Below are 17,870 nucleotides of genomic sequence, written 5' to 3'. Positions count from 1 at the left end.
TTCTGTTAGCTGATTTGGAAAACCGAAAAGAGTTAAATGTTCTTTTGATTAAAAGAGAGTCAAACTGTTTAGAAAAACTCAAATCAAATGAACAGGAAATTAGCAGTTTAACAAGCAAAGTCAATGAACTGTTACAGGTCATTGATTTGGCTCGCGAAACTGTGAAAGAAAAGACTAACGAGCTTTCAGAAAAGTGCACAGAATTGGCTGATGCACAAGCCAAAATTGTAGAACTTCAGGGGAAGTTACATAATTTTGGAAATTCTTCGTTAGTCAGAACTCAAATTCAAAAAGGTTTAAAAAGAAGTAATGATAAAACAGGGGTGGGGTTTACTAAAGCTTCATCTTCTGACTACTCATTTTTACCAACTGAAGATGAGCTAACTGATTTTGTAACCACTGCACATGTAGTGGATCCGATAGCTGTGGACTTGCCAAGTAGTCCAGTTTCTTTGAAAGAATCTGTTGGGTCTAACAGTACACCTCATAAAGTGGATGAGGATACTGAAGACAAAAAGACCAACACATTTAAAAAGGGATCAAACAAAGAGAAAATATCCTGTTTTAAATGTCACAACAAAGGGCACGTGGCGAGTTGTTGTCCTTTGAAGAAAGGTAAGCAAAAAGTTGACGAAGTTATTGACGGGAATCAGGTTGGGTCAAGCAATAATGTGAAATCAAGTTGTCAGACAAAGAAATCTGAATCCAGTTCAAAGACTTCCAATAAGAAGTTTTCGAAAAAGAGATCGTGCTTCAAATGTCACACCAAAGGACATGTAGCTAGCTGCTGTCCTAACAAAAAGAATGAAGCACAAGTGAATGAGAGGAAGAGAGAGAAGTCACCAGAGAAAAGTGGTGATAAGCAGGAGAGAGAGTCCAACTCTCCAAAGAAATCTGCTCCCAAGCAACCACAGAATGTTGCTGTTGGTGTAGATAAGGCTGGAACAGGAACTCCACAAGTTCCAAGTTTTCAAAGAAATCAACCTAGATTTCAGCCTAGATCTCCACCAGGCAGATATCAGAGACCTAGAAGCAGTTCACCTAGAATGAACAATTATAATTCTAATAATTTCAGAAGTCAAAGTCAATATCAAAATCGATACCAGAATAATGGTGGTCGAAATTTTTATAACAATGGCTTTCGAAATTACCACAATAATGCTTCTTGGAATCAAAATCAAAATTTCCAAAGGTCAAATTGTCCAAATGTATATAGGAACCCTCAGGACCAAAGACCTAGTGGAAATCAAAATCAAATTCCAACAGGTCTAAGATCCAAGACTCCAGTTAGGAGTAATGGATACTGGATGGATGTTCCAGTTGTTGGTGAATTTGGACGACCCAAGACCATTAAGGCTTGGGTCCCCCAATCTAACTAATTTTTAAGTTAGTGTGTGCAGGAGCTGCTAAGGAGGATTATCAACTTATGTTAATAGTGGCTGCTTCAGGCACAGGAAGGGGGGTGTGAGATTGTTGATATGTATATATATTAAATGATTTAATTTGAAGTTCAAAGTGCTGAGTCGACACAGAGGATAACCTGGCAGATCTTTATACTAAAGCATTTGACAGGGCTCGCTTTGAACATTTAGTCGAACTCAACGGGATGAGGAATCCTGAATAACTGGTTTTTCATAAGAATTTTTGTAAATAGTTTACTGTTTTTCTTAAAAATCAAAAATAAAAAAAAAATTGAAAAATCAAAAACATAAAAAAAATTGAAAAATAAAAAAAATGAGTTATCACTGTGTGAAAAGGAGAAATGATAGTACATCAGCAAGTTAGACTGTCACACTGAACTTGAACTATAAATTGCTTAAGTGTGATAACAGCTTCATTATATGATGTACCAGTAGGCAAAAGCATGAAATAATCAACTTACCAATGTGATATAAACTTAAATGAACTGAATATGAGTGGGGAACATATCAGTGGTGTATGGTTTAATGACCTTAATTCTTGCGTTGATAGATTGCCAAAATCTGAAGTTTTGGTTCTTTATACTGTTGTTTCAACTAGGGATATCTTGACTGTCTGTCTGTTAGAACTAAAATTGTACATGACCCCAGGAAAGATAGTCACTTGGAATTAGCTCATTTCTATTTGAATGTCTGTATATTTCCCGATACACACAATTTTGATCTGATTCTGAAATCTTCTCTGAAAAAAGTCGTGTACCTCCTCTGCTGCATCCAGATATATGCTGACCTGGAGGTGCTAGGCAACGACAGCTTCTGCTGCATCCAGATACATGCTGACCTAGCTGTTCGTTGTCGCGCTATAGATCTAATACACCCGAAAGAGGCCCTCTAGTGCCCAAAAGAAACCCAATAAACCTATATCAAACTGAGAAAATCTCATTTGATCTGTATATTATACCTTCTCTACTAAAGATCTATTTTGTTCTCTTCTCAACCTATTCCCAGTTAAGATTTCAGAACTCTGGATTGGACTTGTGAAAATATGTGGTAGGGAAGATACTTGCATGATAGAGTGTGCTGTTTATATTTCCAGGATTTGATTTGTATTTATTTGGGTGTTCATAGTTAAGCAATCAAAACATGATAAAACAGGTTAAATGCAGAACTAGACACAGACAGGATATCTTAAAGGATGAATTCAGTATACTCACCTACTACGATGAATCTTTGTGCATACCTTGATCGTGGGGGTATATCCTGAAGTGGGACACGCTCGTATTTCAGGAAATAAAATTACCTTAATGTATCATACGGTAATGGTACTTGAAATGTTCATGCATTTTGTTTAAGTGGACAAACATACTGGTAATCGTCTTGAACTGCTTTTCACAAAAAAATTGAATAAAGAATTATATGATTGTGTGAAACAGTTTGCTTGTGCTGATATGATCTTCTTACCAGTGATTCTCACAAAAATAGAGTGTTTATTGTTTTTGTTATTTACTTGCTTTCAGAAAAATATAAAAATCCAAAAATAGTGTCTTTTTCTGTTTAAAATTCTTAACGTACGGAAAACTGTTATTCTTGGAGGAATTGTTACTGATAGGGGGAGACGGTGTTAGTAAGTGAGTTCAAAAATTTTCAATCAGGCAGGTTCTTGTGTGTTGAACAAAAAGTTTTGCGTGTTGGTGATAAGTTGAAAAAGCTTAATCTGTTATACAGTTTAACTAATCTCTTGAAAAATAATAATTTATTTAACTTTTGTTGAAAAATTCTTATGGTTTCTCGAGATGTTTGTTTTATAGTATACAGATTGAAGCAGTTTGTCGCTGAGAAGTTGCTGTAACGTGTGAAGATGAGAGTTATGATTGGCTGCATGGTAGAACCTCCTTTCTATATTGCAGACAAAGTTGAAGAGTTTGAAGATTGCTTTGCAAATGCTAAACTGGAGTCTACTCAAATGCTAACGTGTTGAAGATTTGGTGATTGGATGCATCAGCTTAGGGGGAGTCTGTTGCTGACAGAAGCTATTGAAGCTGAAGCTATCCAAAGACCAAAGACAGTGCAAGACTACTTGAAGATTGCAAGAAGACCGAAGACAAAGTTTTGACTCAAGACAAAGTTTTTATGAAGCTATTGTCAAGGGGGAGTTTGTTGGTGCATATTTGTGACAACAGCTTAGATTTGGTCTTTGGATATCTTGTAATTAGTTTAACGATAAACAGTTAGCGGGTTTAGCTTTGTAATAGTGAGATAATAGTGTTTGGGCTAAACTAAACCCAATTGGATGTAGGGAAACGAATTGGGCCTAGCCCATGAGGTTTACCCTAGCCCAAATAGTAAACCTTGTGTTATATAAACAAGGTTAGGCTTTAGGGTTTAGGTTAATCAGTTAATCAGCCAAAACAGTTATTAGAGAGCAAATTCGTGAGAACATTAGGGTTTGGACGAATTTGGAGTAGTTAGGGTTTTGGATTGATTGTAATTCCTTGTGATTGATAATCAATAGAAAACCCGGTTTGATTGGAATTGCTGTTTCTGTTTCCTACACGTTTTCTGCTACAATCTGATCTAGAGGATTCCGCACTCTAGGTTAGATAGACGATTCTGCTACAATCTGTGAAGGATTCTGCTCCTCTTAACTCATGTTCCTCAATCTCGAGTAGCAAACAATGAGCATCACGAAGCGTAAGTCATGAAGGTTTAGGGAAATACCACCCTATCGGTCACATAACACATGCGAGTAATACATGAATTCATATTGTTGTGCTAAACGTGCAATCCCATGCAATATCATATGTAAGTGTTCACTAGTTATGCAATACAATGAGTATACGAGAGACGAACCTTGCAATCTGGAGCTGAGTGTCATGGTTGTATTCACGTTTTCAGAACTGTTCGGTTATAGTCTGGTTTTATAAAAAAAAACGTTTTTTCCCTTTTCAAAACCAAGTTTACTATAACCAATGGCTCTGATACCAAACTGTCACACCCTCAAAATACCACCTAGGGAGTGTCCCTGATAGGCGTGTGACGTACCAATAACGAGCCACCAATTACATTGAACCCATACAAGTTATAAATAAAATCCCCATTATTAATAAAAATATACTCAACCAGTTAAAATGAAAATCAATAAGTTCAGCGGAAGCAAATAGTAAACCAAGTTAAATTGTTTCATAACCAAAGTATGGTCTCATGAAATCAATCACATAATCCTTCCAGTCGACCCATGACCACTCCAGCTACTCCAGACAGCAAGTTCCCCAAATCCAAGGTACCTAACGACCTGCGAGCATGTAACAAGTGTATCAGACAAAGCTGGCGAGTTCACAGTTTTAGAAAACGTTTGTTACCGGTTGTATGTAAAACAGTTCACTGACAATGCAAGTAATATTGTTAATATCTCAATTCCGAACAAGACGGCTCCTGAATTACATGACTGCCCTTCCCACGTACTCCTATCTAGTACTGGGCCACGACTGGGTCATTAGTTCACATCCGTCCTATCTAGGAGCGGTGTGAGGGTGCCAAACCTAAGTAGCGCTACCAACTAATACCCGTTACCCTCCAGGTAACATAATAAGGGACTTACAAAAATGATAGGTGAGAATATTAACCAATATACCCGTTTTTATCCAAAAGACTTATCCCTCCACGGGATACCCACTGACTGTCCCCAACCACGGGGACGCATGCTCGAGTGTAGTGAACTCACCTTGGTTTGCTCGGTATGTTTATCTACGTATTCAAGTTGATCAATCAAATCCTAGCATGGTTATCAGAGACAGTCAGTTTCATATATTTACAATCCACATATCTAGACACACGTATTGCTCAAGCAGTAAACAACCAATCATATAACGTCACGTATGTCATACAAGCATCCTGGTCATAGTACATTTAAGTTACAAGTTCACACAATACACCATTCGCATTCGGATCACAAGTGGTTTCGCAACACAAGCTTTACCGACTTAACCACACTCGACAACACGATGCACTATTTTTATTAAGGTGCGGCCCACTTAGTTTCAAGCCCAACTAAATGTGGTAACCCGCTATACGGCTCACGTTTAATACATGGCTCGAACGTGAGTTGCGACCCAACATACATGTCACTATTCGGGAATTTTGTGCCACTAACCCATCCATTTGATCCCTGTTTTCCCCGAAATCCCGACCACCACTCATGTTACCCGGCCCAAACACAACAGGCCTCAACCTAAGATGAACCCCATCACCTCCCACGGCCCACTAGTTTACATGAAATCTGATCCAGCAAAGCCCAATACCCATATTACTATCTAACCCATTCTCTAACTGTTTCATCTTAGCATCCAGAATCATAATATTCTTTATCAATTTACTTCCCTAAATACTACCACATCATCAAGTTTATGGATATCATTCATCAAATATTATCATCAATATCAACCGGTTCACAATTAACATCACCACTCAACGTGGAAATTATCATCATTTAATATTAACCTCAATTTCCTACGGTTTATCATCGTCGATTATCAGTAGTACCCATCATTTAGAAAAAATCCAAGCAATTAAATTCCCTAATTCTCATGAGTTATAGTTACCAACCGATTCAATTATCAAAAGTTAATACCATGATCAACAACCACATCGGATCCCACTATCTACTCATGTCAGGCGATGCTTTTATATGCTCACAAACAATCAATATTTAATCACACACAATCATTGCTCCATCGATTAATGAGAACACTTTAGTAGACTTATATCTCATTTAATTACTCATGTGAAACTTTAACAAATTGTACACATAAAATCAATCACATGTTCCCTGACAAATTCACATGTACATAAGTACACAATGGCCGACAACATATGATGATTCCTATCCACTTGGCTGCCATTCTAGACATCTCACATGCATTATATGTAATCAATTCAAGCAAATATATAACCTACAACATATACTACTTTTCTATCTACATCATCATAACAATCTGTATATAATCAATCAACAATTAACGTCATATAGCAACAAAGACTGAGAACAATTGCACTAACCGGAGGTTCTATCGAATGGACAAATGCTTCGAGAAAGGGGGGGGGGGCTGCTGCCGTGCACACTTGGGAGGGGTAGGGTTATACTTTGAGTCTTATGTTAAGAAAAGCATGATACGTACCTTTAAATGATGAGGGATTAGTTTGGGTCGGTTATCCTATGGACCGAAATGGGCTTAAGCCCATCCACTTGGGCCGCCGAACACAAATGGCAAAACTGCCAACGAAATGGGCAAGGGTGACAGGTTTGGGCCTCTAGTGCTGGTGGGTTTTCTTTGGGTTTCAACGATTTGGACCAAAGACAAGTCCCCAATAATATACCTAATAAACATACCTAAGTATGCAACAAACACACAAACTCGTAGTATTCTATTTGAAATTAGTCACGATACATGATCACATGATGTACATACAAGACACATTGAAAATGCAAGAACATCTAGAATACGAGTTGTCACAAAAAGCCTCTCAATTTCCAAATTTCTGACTTTAACAAAAAAAAAAAAAAAAACAGAGCTCCGAACGAAATTTCTCCGGCGTCAAAACGGTTTCCGGTGACTTAAACACTACCGGCGTACAACACCGGTGAACAATCGGCAAACAACTAGAGGGGGTGGTGGAGTTTTTTTAGAGAGAGAGGGGGGGGGGGGTTGAAGAACATCAGTAGCAGGTTTTATATATTTTTTTATTTCAAGGACAATTTAGTCATTTCACAGATAGTTAACATAGATATTTAACTGATGTTAGGGTTGGGGACCAACTGAGTTCATTTTTGACAAGTTTTGGGACCACGCGTGTAATTAATAAACCACTAGGACCAAGTCTGAAATTTTTGCAAACCACAGGGACCAACCAAGCGTTTAACTCTTAAAACAACGATTTTATACAACAAACAGAATGTATACAAAATGTTTGCAAGTTTGTAGGTTTTTGGTTTGAAAGTTGCTGATTCAATCAGCGAAATACGTATACACAATCACATTATCCATGGCCACCTAGAAGCACTCTTTTCTTGTTCAAAACACCTATTTGTGCAAAAAAAAAAAAAAAAAAAAAAAATCTGGATTGTGCTACACATAGTTGCCCATGATGGAAAATCGGCTGTCTTAAAAGCCAACCTTTTATAGTGACCGTTTCTATTTATTGTCATTGCAAAATAAACATAAAATGGAAACTATCTTTTTTTGTCAATTGAAATGAATCATTTTCTCCCAAGGTGACTAATTAATTATTGGAATAAAAGTGTGAGTTCCAATTTTACTTCCAGAAATTATCTCTTCTTCAATAACAATATGATTATCGACTGATATGACACATAATCTAGTTCATTACATAAACCATTTTTCTTGTCAACATTTCTTAAAATGTTGAACCATGCAAAGAACTAATATACCAAAGTCCCAACAACCGGTCAAAACAGTTGTTCTTCACTAAATAAAGATTTGCTTCGTGTAATGTTGAAAGAACTGTTACCCCCATGAAATGATGGTTGAAGACTAAACAAGAGTGCTGATCAAAACAACCATGAAGACTAAAGAGTAGTGCTAACAAGAAGAACTATTGTTGTTGAAAGAATAATTGTTAGCCATTGACAACAGTTGTTCTATTAGTATATATCGATCTTTTATGTAACAGTGTTTTATAAGATTACTAACAACTAAGAATCTCTCAGTTATTTAGCTTGTTAGATGTCACTTTCTAGGTGACGTTAGGTGGGTTGATCACTTGTTTCTTTCTTTGTGCAGAAATAGAACATAGGTCTGTCATGATCTATTGAATAAGTTATTCTAGATTTTAGAGTATACAATTGTGAGATCATTAGTTGAGGGGGAGTACAAGTTTGCAAACTCAATGATACGTGACCTCGTGATGACTTTTGTGTTAAGGCTAGGGGGTGCGGTTTAAAGCCCCTAGAGGCTTTATTACGCCACGTCAGATCCACCTAGGCGCCACCTCATATGGGGGCTTTAAAGTCTCTCTCTTTAACTTGTATGCAATGGTTTAAAGCCCCATCATCATTACCTAATTATTATTGTTTATTATATTTTGTATTTTTTTTAATTTATATGCCAATTTTATTTAAAACAAAATAAAAAACACAATTTCAATAAAATAAATAAAAGAGTACAAAGTACTTAAAAAATAAAAAAAAACTACAAAGTTACTTAAAAAAATAATCTACTTAGAAATAAAAAAAATACATATATTTGGTTCGGATTTTTGCCTTACGAGCCTCTAAAATGACTCGATCCTCCTCCGGTAGGTTGGAAAAGTCTTTCTCGAGAAACTTCATATCTTTCTAGATTTGTGTCTTCATTCTAAGTTCATGCTCCTTTTTCTTGATCGAGAGAAGCCGGTTGAGTCTATCGTCAAACTCGTCCAACTTTGACGGACCATCCGAAAGCGTTGAAAAAGATGTGTCTCGTGCTCGTGCAGCGGCCTTACTTCTATCCCTACACTTCGGTCGTGGCAGCTCTTGCGGTTCTTCAAAATTGAAATCATCGAACTCGTCGTTTAGGTTAATAGTAGTACGAGCATCGGACTCGTATGGTTCGCTAGTCGTTGTTGATTTGGATCGTTTTGACCTATGGGTCGTTGAGTTAAACGGTGATACAAGATGCCACTTGACAAGGCCGGCCCGGAGGGGGTGCGGGGTGGGCGACGGCTCAGGGCCTAAACCCTCTGGGCCCAAAAATTTATTTAAAAAAAAATAAAATTAAGCTGTAGAACGTAGAATATATAAGTACTGAAATGAAAAATGACATGATGAGAAGCATGCTCTGGTGGTTCACATGTCACTTTATTAGCAAGTAGACCTTGGGTTCTAATCCTGGTAGCTTCACTTTTAGTTGATTTTTTTTTCCTTTATGTTTGTTACCTGTGTATTAAATGCAAATGACATTAATTGACTAATGTGTTACATTAAATCAAAAATGAGAATCCTAGTCACTATACAAATCTAGTTTAAAAATTCAATCTACAATTAGTTTTGTGTGTTCCATTTTTTTTATGAAAAAAGTTTTATTTTGTTTTTTCTTCTTTCAACTCTGTGTATTTCTAAATAAATTTGGATAGGTTACGATAGTTTTACATGATTATAAATAACAATTTTTAAAGTTACGACAGTATTTTCTTAATTTACCCTTACAACGTGTTTTCTTTCTATGTTTCGTAGTCCAAATGTGCGAGTGATGTGCTTTTTATCTACTATTCCACGTAAAAAAACAGCCTGCCACAACATGCGGGTGATTCCACAAAATTTTAATTCATTTTCATATATTTAAAACTTTTTTGTACATTCTTTTAAAAAGTTTATATTTTAGGGGCCCGTATATTATTTTCGCACAGGGCCCACAGATTTTCAAAGATTTTCGGAGACGACCCTGCCACTTGGGAGATTTGCGAAGAAGCTCCCATGAAGGTATCATCGTAAACGAATGCCCATGATACAATCTATATTCGTTGTGGGCGGCAGTCATAATATCCACGTCGCTCGAACCCCTTGTATGATTGTTGACGAGACTAGTAACAACAAAATTAAAATAAAAAAAAATTTGTAAAAATATATTTATAAAAAGTTAATGGAGAGAAAAATTACAAACAAGTTCATGTGACAATGCAAGTTCTTCTCTAGGCGTCCACCTCTCGATCGTCTTAGGAGCACGTACTTCATTCTCGCCGTTCTTATGGTGCCTTCGTCCACCTTTTGAGGAAGTGGGTTAGGTTTCGGATACGTTTTAGGTTTCGGGTACGTTTTGGGTATGTTTTGGAGAAAAATGGCAGTGGGGAATAGTATCCCAAAAAAAAAAAAACCGGGAATCGGTGGCGTGGTCGGATGAGGCGAGGTTGGGGTGGTAGGTGGCATCGGATAATACCCAACCTCACCCGTTCGCGGGGTCTCTTCGGTAGCGTTCTTCTTGCTCGTTGTTTGCTAAATTACCCCAAAACGGATTGTTGGGTTCCCATGGGTTTTGATTGTTTGGAAACATTGTGTGAGTATGATAAAGTTGTAAAGTTTTGAGATGGAGAATAGATAGAGAATGGATGAACATTTGAGTAAAGGGGTAGTATATTTTTAGTGTTAAAATTAAAAATAAAAAATTAAAACTTAATTTTTTTTATTAATTCGACCGTTTGACAACGGTCATTTTGACCAAACATCTCGAACAACGCGTATTTTGGCTCGTTACTAGGCTGGCGATGGGGCTATAGCACCCCTTCTTTGGCGGGTTTGGGAAGGGTGTGGGGCGCCAGAAGGCGCTAACGAAGGTGATGTGACCAGGGACGGTATACCACTCCCCCTGACCTAGTTACTTGTGTTTATGATTGATTTACTATTCTGCTGATTCTAATAAACATTATTCATTGCTATTTGATTAATAAAAGATTAAATTGCACAAATCAACCTTTATGTTATATCTGAACTGTACTTCATACCTTTCACTATGAAATCGGCCAAACTCAACCTTTATGTTCACGTTTTGATACAGAGGTCAACCTTTAACACTAACACTGTTAGATCATTTGGTTAAGTCACCTCACATGCAAAGCATGTGAGGGTACTAATGTCATTTCAGTTATATTTTAATGGTTTTTTTTATATAAACTACCCCTCAATTATCCTTTTAATCATTTTAAGGTTGTTATCTTCATCCCTGGTTAACACCACACTTTCCGGTAGCCACCGCCATCGGCGGCATCTTATCTTCACCGACTCCGACAACCACATCATCTCACTCTCTCGACGGTATACACAACTGGTATTTTCTATGAAACTAACGGTATACCCGACGGGTTTGGGACACATATTTATAATCGGGTATCCCAAACCCGACCCATTTAACATCTTTGGCTGCAAGTTACAGTTAAAGGATCGTAGACCAATAAACATTAAATTGCATTTATAACCATGACCTTCCAAGCTACAAGTATTCTGAGTGTAGGATCGCGTATGTGACCCGAACGAGTCGTTCAGAGGAGTTTTGATCTGTTTCAGGTGCGGAAAACAAGAAACAAACTTAGAAACAGCTTGTTCTTCACTTTAAACACCTTGTAGATTGATTTAACAGTAATTACATCCACTGGATAAACCGGCAGCACTTCGGTATCCAAAATTACAATCAATTACAAATGATTCCGCTCCACACCTATATATACACATCTGATTTCGCTTGAAAGTTACATGTTGCACTTCAAGCGGAATCAGGTAGTTCAAGCGAAATCAGCTTAATAAACCCTAAACTCTTCTATTTTCTCGTACAACGTGCCCTGATCTAACCTATCTAGTACAAGACTCGATACAAGACGAAGTCGACAGATGCATGCACTAACAGACTCCCCCTCAGATGTTGACGAGTCTATTGTGTCGAGTCTTCATATCTTCAGTCTTTATCAGTCTTTGGGCTTTTCTCTTTCAATCAGCATTAACAGACTCCCCCTAACAATGTGCTGGCATTCCTTAAGTTCATCAGCATCATCAACTTCAGGATCGTAATCTGACTTTCTCATATTCAAGATCGTTGCCAGGCTCAACCTTTGTCCATAGAATTGAAAACTAGCTCATGCTCTATCCACAAAATCCTCAGGTATCGGAACCTGGCTCTTTAAACACAAGCTTCTCAGAATCGATCAACCTAGCTCAGACTTACACCTGCACAATCTCTACCTCAAAGTAAATTTCACAAATTTAAACATTTCAAGTTTAGGTATTCAAACTCTCCCTCAAATTTAACTATAATCTTGATGAACCATTTGCAGATTAGATCAAAACATATTTGTTTACAAACATAAACTCCCTCTCACAAAAATGTCATCATGTTTAGCACTTGGAATTTTGAATATCAGCTTTTCAACACCAGTTGTCAAAAATCTTTTTGTATTTTTCAAAATTTATGCTAAAACACACTAAAAATCTTTTTGGATTTTTGATTGTAAAGAAATGCATTAAAGAAATATTTACAGACAATATTTTTGTGAGTTTGTGTAAGAGGATCATATCAGTTTATGAGACAAATCACCAATCCCGTTAAGCTTCATTTCATTTTAAGTTCTAAACAATTCACCTAGATTGTCAGTTGGTCCACTTAAATTTTCACACAAAGTTCAATTGTTTCGAGATCCGATATTAATGTCTTAATCACTTAAACTTAATCGGTGTCCCACCACTTGAATATACCCCCGTATCCAGATCCCAATATTCAGTCTTACAGGTGAGTATACCACAGATGATATCTGTAAAGGAGTTAGATGCGAAACCGTGAGAGCTCAGGTCAGAACTTCCGTTTAGCAGAGAGATGACGGTTCGACTTTTGGTATGTCCCCTTTAGAGGATCTTTTCTTCAACAACAATGATTATCAATTTTATTGTTTCATCATTTTTGTTGAGGGCTGTGCTATATTTCAAGCATTTGTAGAAAGTATTATACGGGGACGAGGTCAGATTTCCATTCAGCAGAAGTCTCGGGATAATACCCCAGATATCACTGAGTATAAAGACCTAGTATCTCAGAAAGAGGGACCTTTCAAACAAGATTTCAGCGGTTACCTATATATCCAAGAAATTGTTCCCCACGAAATAAGCAAGTTTGAAATTTTTAGGTTTATATCTCGTCACAATCTACTAAATGTGCGAAAACCTACTGGCATATCCGCAGTGAGATTGTTTATCACATTTTTATTTTCCATTTCTTTAGCATGTTGTGATAGTCCACTGATGTACTATCATTTCCTCTTTTTTCACAACAAAACTCGTTTTTGATTTTATCATGTTTTTGACTTTTTCAAATTTTCAAATGTTTTTGGATTTTCTGAAATTTTTACTCCCCCTAAAATGCAAACACATTTTAAAGAAATTTGAAAACAAACTATACAAGTAAAGTGACAACCGATATCGAGTTGCTTCAATTCGCCATCCACTTGGCATAAACAATCAGAACTCCCCCTTTCAACAAAATATTTTCTCATTAAGATTTCAAAACACTTAAGTTTGTTTTAATCAAAATGATTTTTTCGGAAAATACGTTTGTTTTTACCATTTGTAGGGACTGGTTCATCATCTTTTTCAATTTTAACCACTTGTAATGAATCAAGTACAACTTAATGTCCCTGATTTACCACTTGCAATAATGCACAAGCAAACTTCTGTGCCAGTTGTAAGACCAATCCTGTACCAATTGTAGGATAAAGTCACTTTTCAGAACAGATGTAGGAATAACACATCTACACAAATTCCTTTTACCAACAAAGATGCCGATTCCTGCTTCACACTTACCAACCTGGAAGCTCCGGCATAGTCCATCACCTGTAAAAACTTACACAATTTTCAAATCTTTCATAAACTCAATTTTTAACAAGAATGATGCCGATTCCTGATCCGCGATTATAAACTTGGGATCTCCGGCAAAGTCCGGTTTTCACATATTAAACACAGACATCCAAGCCTCAGCAAGCTTGGATGATAGCTTATCAAGTTCACTTTCCGTCAGGGTATATGTTGCTTTCTTTGTTTCATAAAACTCTTTTACCCCTTTCACCTTTCTATCAACCATTTTTCCAAAAATCTTTTTCACACTTCCATTAAACTCTTTATCGACATCAAATTCTTTCTTTTCAGAATAGAATTGATTCGATATCTCAACCTTACCAACTTTTGATTTAAAATTCTCAGATCTCAATGGTGGAAAGTTCTCATCATCCATCGGAGGTACTGAGTTTTCCTTTTTAACCTCAATCTGTGGCTCCTCTGATTTTGTGGAATCAGGTTCATCGTCGACTTGTACATCAGACTTTTTAACAACCCACATTTGGTTGTCTTTGGCTTTTTTTTTGTAAAAAATTTTCTTTGAACTCTCACCAACTTCATAAGTCGAATTTTCAAAATTTTTGAATTTTTCAGTTGGTGATTCAACATTGACAACTTTTTCTTTAAGTTTTTGGGAAACTCCCTGTTTTGGTTTTGTCGTTGAGAACAAGTTGATGCAATGTGACCAACTTCATTGCATTTGAAACAGGTTCTAGTCTCTATTGGATGAAAAACTCCAGTTCCTTTTCTATTCTTCTCAGCAAGAAACTCCTGGTTTGATTGTTTCCAGAACGGTTTCTTCTGTTCATCCTCAGCACTTCCACCTGAAACAAATTCTGTTTTTGTTTTAGAATTTTTCTCATTTTTATAATTTTCTGGTGGAACAAAACCTAAACCTTTCTTTTTGAAATTACCATTATGGTTTGGTTTCTTTTGAAAACCAGAACCAGAATTGTAACCTTTTTTCTTGTTTAAACGCTGTTGAACTCTTGAAGTGTATTTTTTAGGTTTTTCAGTAAGATTTAAATCTTTTATTTCAGAAATATTAATTTCTGTCATTTTGAAAACCTTTTTGATCATGTCAAATCGAACACTTCTTATTGGAAATTCTTTGTCAGAATATAATTTGTTAGAATCATTCAAAGTATATGCTACTTCGAATGTTTCATCATTCAAATTCGATTTTGATAACAAAAACTCTTTACTGTAAGCTTGTTTAACGATCGGTTTTGGACTGTTGACAGACGAACTTGACCCTCCAAACTCAGACTTTGACTTAGACTCCTCATCAGTATCCAACACCTGATCGACCACCTTTTTGATTAACTCAGACTCATGATCAGTGTCAGACGATGTGAAAGTAACGTCAATGTTTTCTGGTAATTCATCAGTTGTGTCGGTTTTTAACTTTATATTGACTGCCTTTTCGACTTGCTCCTCATTTGGTTTTCTGGGAGAATAACCTTCCCAAATCGGAGGCGGACACTTGTTTAGCTAACAGTCGATTTCTTACCAGTATCTTTCTTCTTTGGCTTGTCATCTTGAAATGCTTCCATACCTGCAACAGTCGGATAAATTCGATCAATAAGATAATCAGAACTAGAATAACTCTGTAATAATCGTCTGATCCTCTCATTTTCTATTTTTTCGGTTTCCAACTCTTGCTTCCACTTTGCACTTTCTTCGATGTAGAAGTTAATAGCTTTCTGCTTCATCATCATCATCGCATTCATCATTGTTAAAGCATTTTCTCTTTCAGAGTTTGTCTTTTGAAGACCAGTTACTGTTCTGTTCAAAACGTCATAAGACACCTTCACGTAGTTGAGATTGAATAGTAATTGTTCCTTCATTTTCTCATACTCTGCCAGCTTCTCGTCTTTTGCTGCACATTCCTTGCATGGTTCTAAACACTTTGAGCAAGGCATGATAACTTCCACAATCTCTTCTACTTCGATAATTTTCTCAACTCCAACAACTTTTTCTACTTCAGTCACCTTTTCTATTTCACCAACCTTCTCAGCAACAATTTTAACTTCTTTATTTTGAACAATCTCATCTTCTTGAGCAACACTTTCAGACTTCACCTGCTTTTGCTCTTTTGCTACTCTTCTCTTCTTCAGCTTTTCCAAGCGATCTGCAAAGTAAAAATGAAAACTTTCAGGAGAGAGATGAGATTTTGCAACATTAATATGTTTTTCTTCCTCATCATCACTGCTGTCATCAGTTGGCGATTGATCAAACTCTACTGATTTATCAGAACTATCATCCGAAGAACCAGAATCAGATGGTGTTTGATCAAAAACAACTTCTTTTTCTGAACTTTCATCACTTTGTAAACTTTCATCTGAACTCTGTGAGCATTCATCAGATGAAACAGATTTTTCATCTTCATTCTTCACACTCTCACCAATAGATTTCATTCATTCTGTAAACATATCTGGTTCTTTCACGATCTTCGCAATGAAAGCTTTAAATTCTCCTTTTTCATCTGTAAACATATCCCAGCTAAATCCTTCTGGTAACCTTTCATCATCTTGGTTGATTAAGCATGCTTTGCTGTCAGATGAAATGTATTTATTCCAGCTAAAATCTTCTTGATTCACCAAACACGCTCTCTTTGAATTCTCTATCACTTTTCTACCATGAGCCACTTGTGGTTCTTGTTGTTGTTGTTGATCGACTTGTTGATATATGGCTTTCCGGTAGTAGTCATCTTTTCCGAACGGATTCTTAGCTTCACTTGCTTCTCTGTTCTTGCATTCCCTCTTGAAATGACCCTTTTCCCTGCATCGAAAACAAGTAACTTTAGATTTATCAAAACCCAAAGTTGAAACATGTGCATCAAGAAAGTCATTTCTTCCGGTAATCAATTTGAACTTTTCAGCTCTTCTTAGAACACTAGCTAGACACCATTTGATGTCCATGAGCTCCATCTCTTCAGTGTCTATCTGATCGTAATCCTCCTTCGTAAGCACAGGATTTCCGATCCTCCCTGCAACCAAGCCTTCATAAGATAGTAGCACGGAACCAAGTAATGCTATGTGATCTTTTGCAACTTCTTCAGAGAAACTTTGACCATCAGGAAGATTCAAAGCAATATTGCATTGTATCACATAACCATTTCCACTTTTAGAGCTTTGATGCTGAAAGCTTGATGTTGTATCTTTTGGATTAACAGTCGGATATGAAGAAAATCCACTGCTGTTGCTAGAACCCTGATCAACATTTTTTGATGAATTTCCAGCACTAAAAGAAGTTTGAATCTTCAGGCTTCTTTCAAATTCTGGAACACTGCCTTTGTAGTACATTTTCACATCTTGTTGACCACTCGGATTATTCATCCTTGCAATCTTTTGCTGTTCCAGATCTTGACCTTCAATTTTCTCAATAAACTGAGAAATTGTCAAACCATCATAAACTCCAGTGTTCTTCAAGATCATCAAATAAGTACCCCACTCTTTTTGCGGTAAAGCATCAGCTAACTTGTCGACCCATTCTTCACGATCTTTGGTTATGCTCAGCATCGACATGGATCGTACTAAGTGGCAATATCTTTCAATTAACTTCTTTGTATCTTCCCCAGGCAGACTTGAGAAAAGATCAAATTCTTTCTTGAGCAGTGCCTTTTTACTTTTAATCATATTTTCACTACCCTCAAATTTGATTCTAAGAGCATCCCAGATTGATTTTGAGGTCTTGTCATGTTGAAGCAATACAAAGATGTCTTCCTTAATAGCTTGCTGAAGTAGACTGATCATCATCTTTTCGGCTTTGTACATATCTCGCTCTTGATCACTAAATTCAGAAATTGTTTTCTCAACTTGCAGATCGGTACGTGGTAGAACATATTTCTTCAGAATACACTCCCATGATCTCAGATGGTTAGCTTGAACCCAGTTTTCGAATCTATCTTTCCATCCGTAATACTCTTCTATGCTCATTAGCTTCGGGGGCTTTTGTAAAGTTCCGGTCTCGTTTTCCAAATTCATGTTCTGAGCTATGGAAGCCGGAGTAGTCGGGGATGTGGCAAACGCGTTATAGAATTCTTCACTCATGATTCCAGCAAGTTCAAGCGGAATAAGACTTTTCAAGCTGAATCA

This window comes from Helianthus annuus, chromosome 14 (genome assembly GCF_002127325.2).
Source record: "Helianthus annuus cultivar XRQ/B chromosome 14, HanXRQr2.0-SUNRISE, whole genome shotgun sequence".
NCBI lineage: Eukaryota > Viridiplantae > Streptophyta > Magnoliopsida > Asterales > Asteraceae > Helianthus > Helianthus annuus.
The sequence above is the reverse complement of the archived record's forward strand: the minus strand, read 5'-3'. Positions refer to the sequence as shown.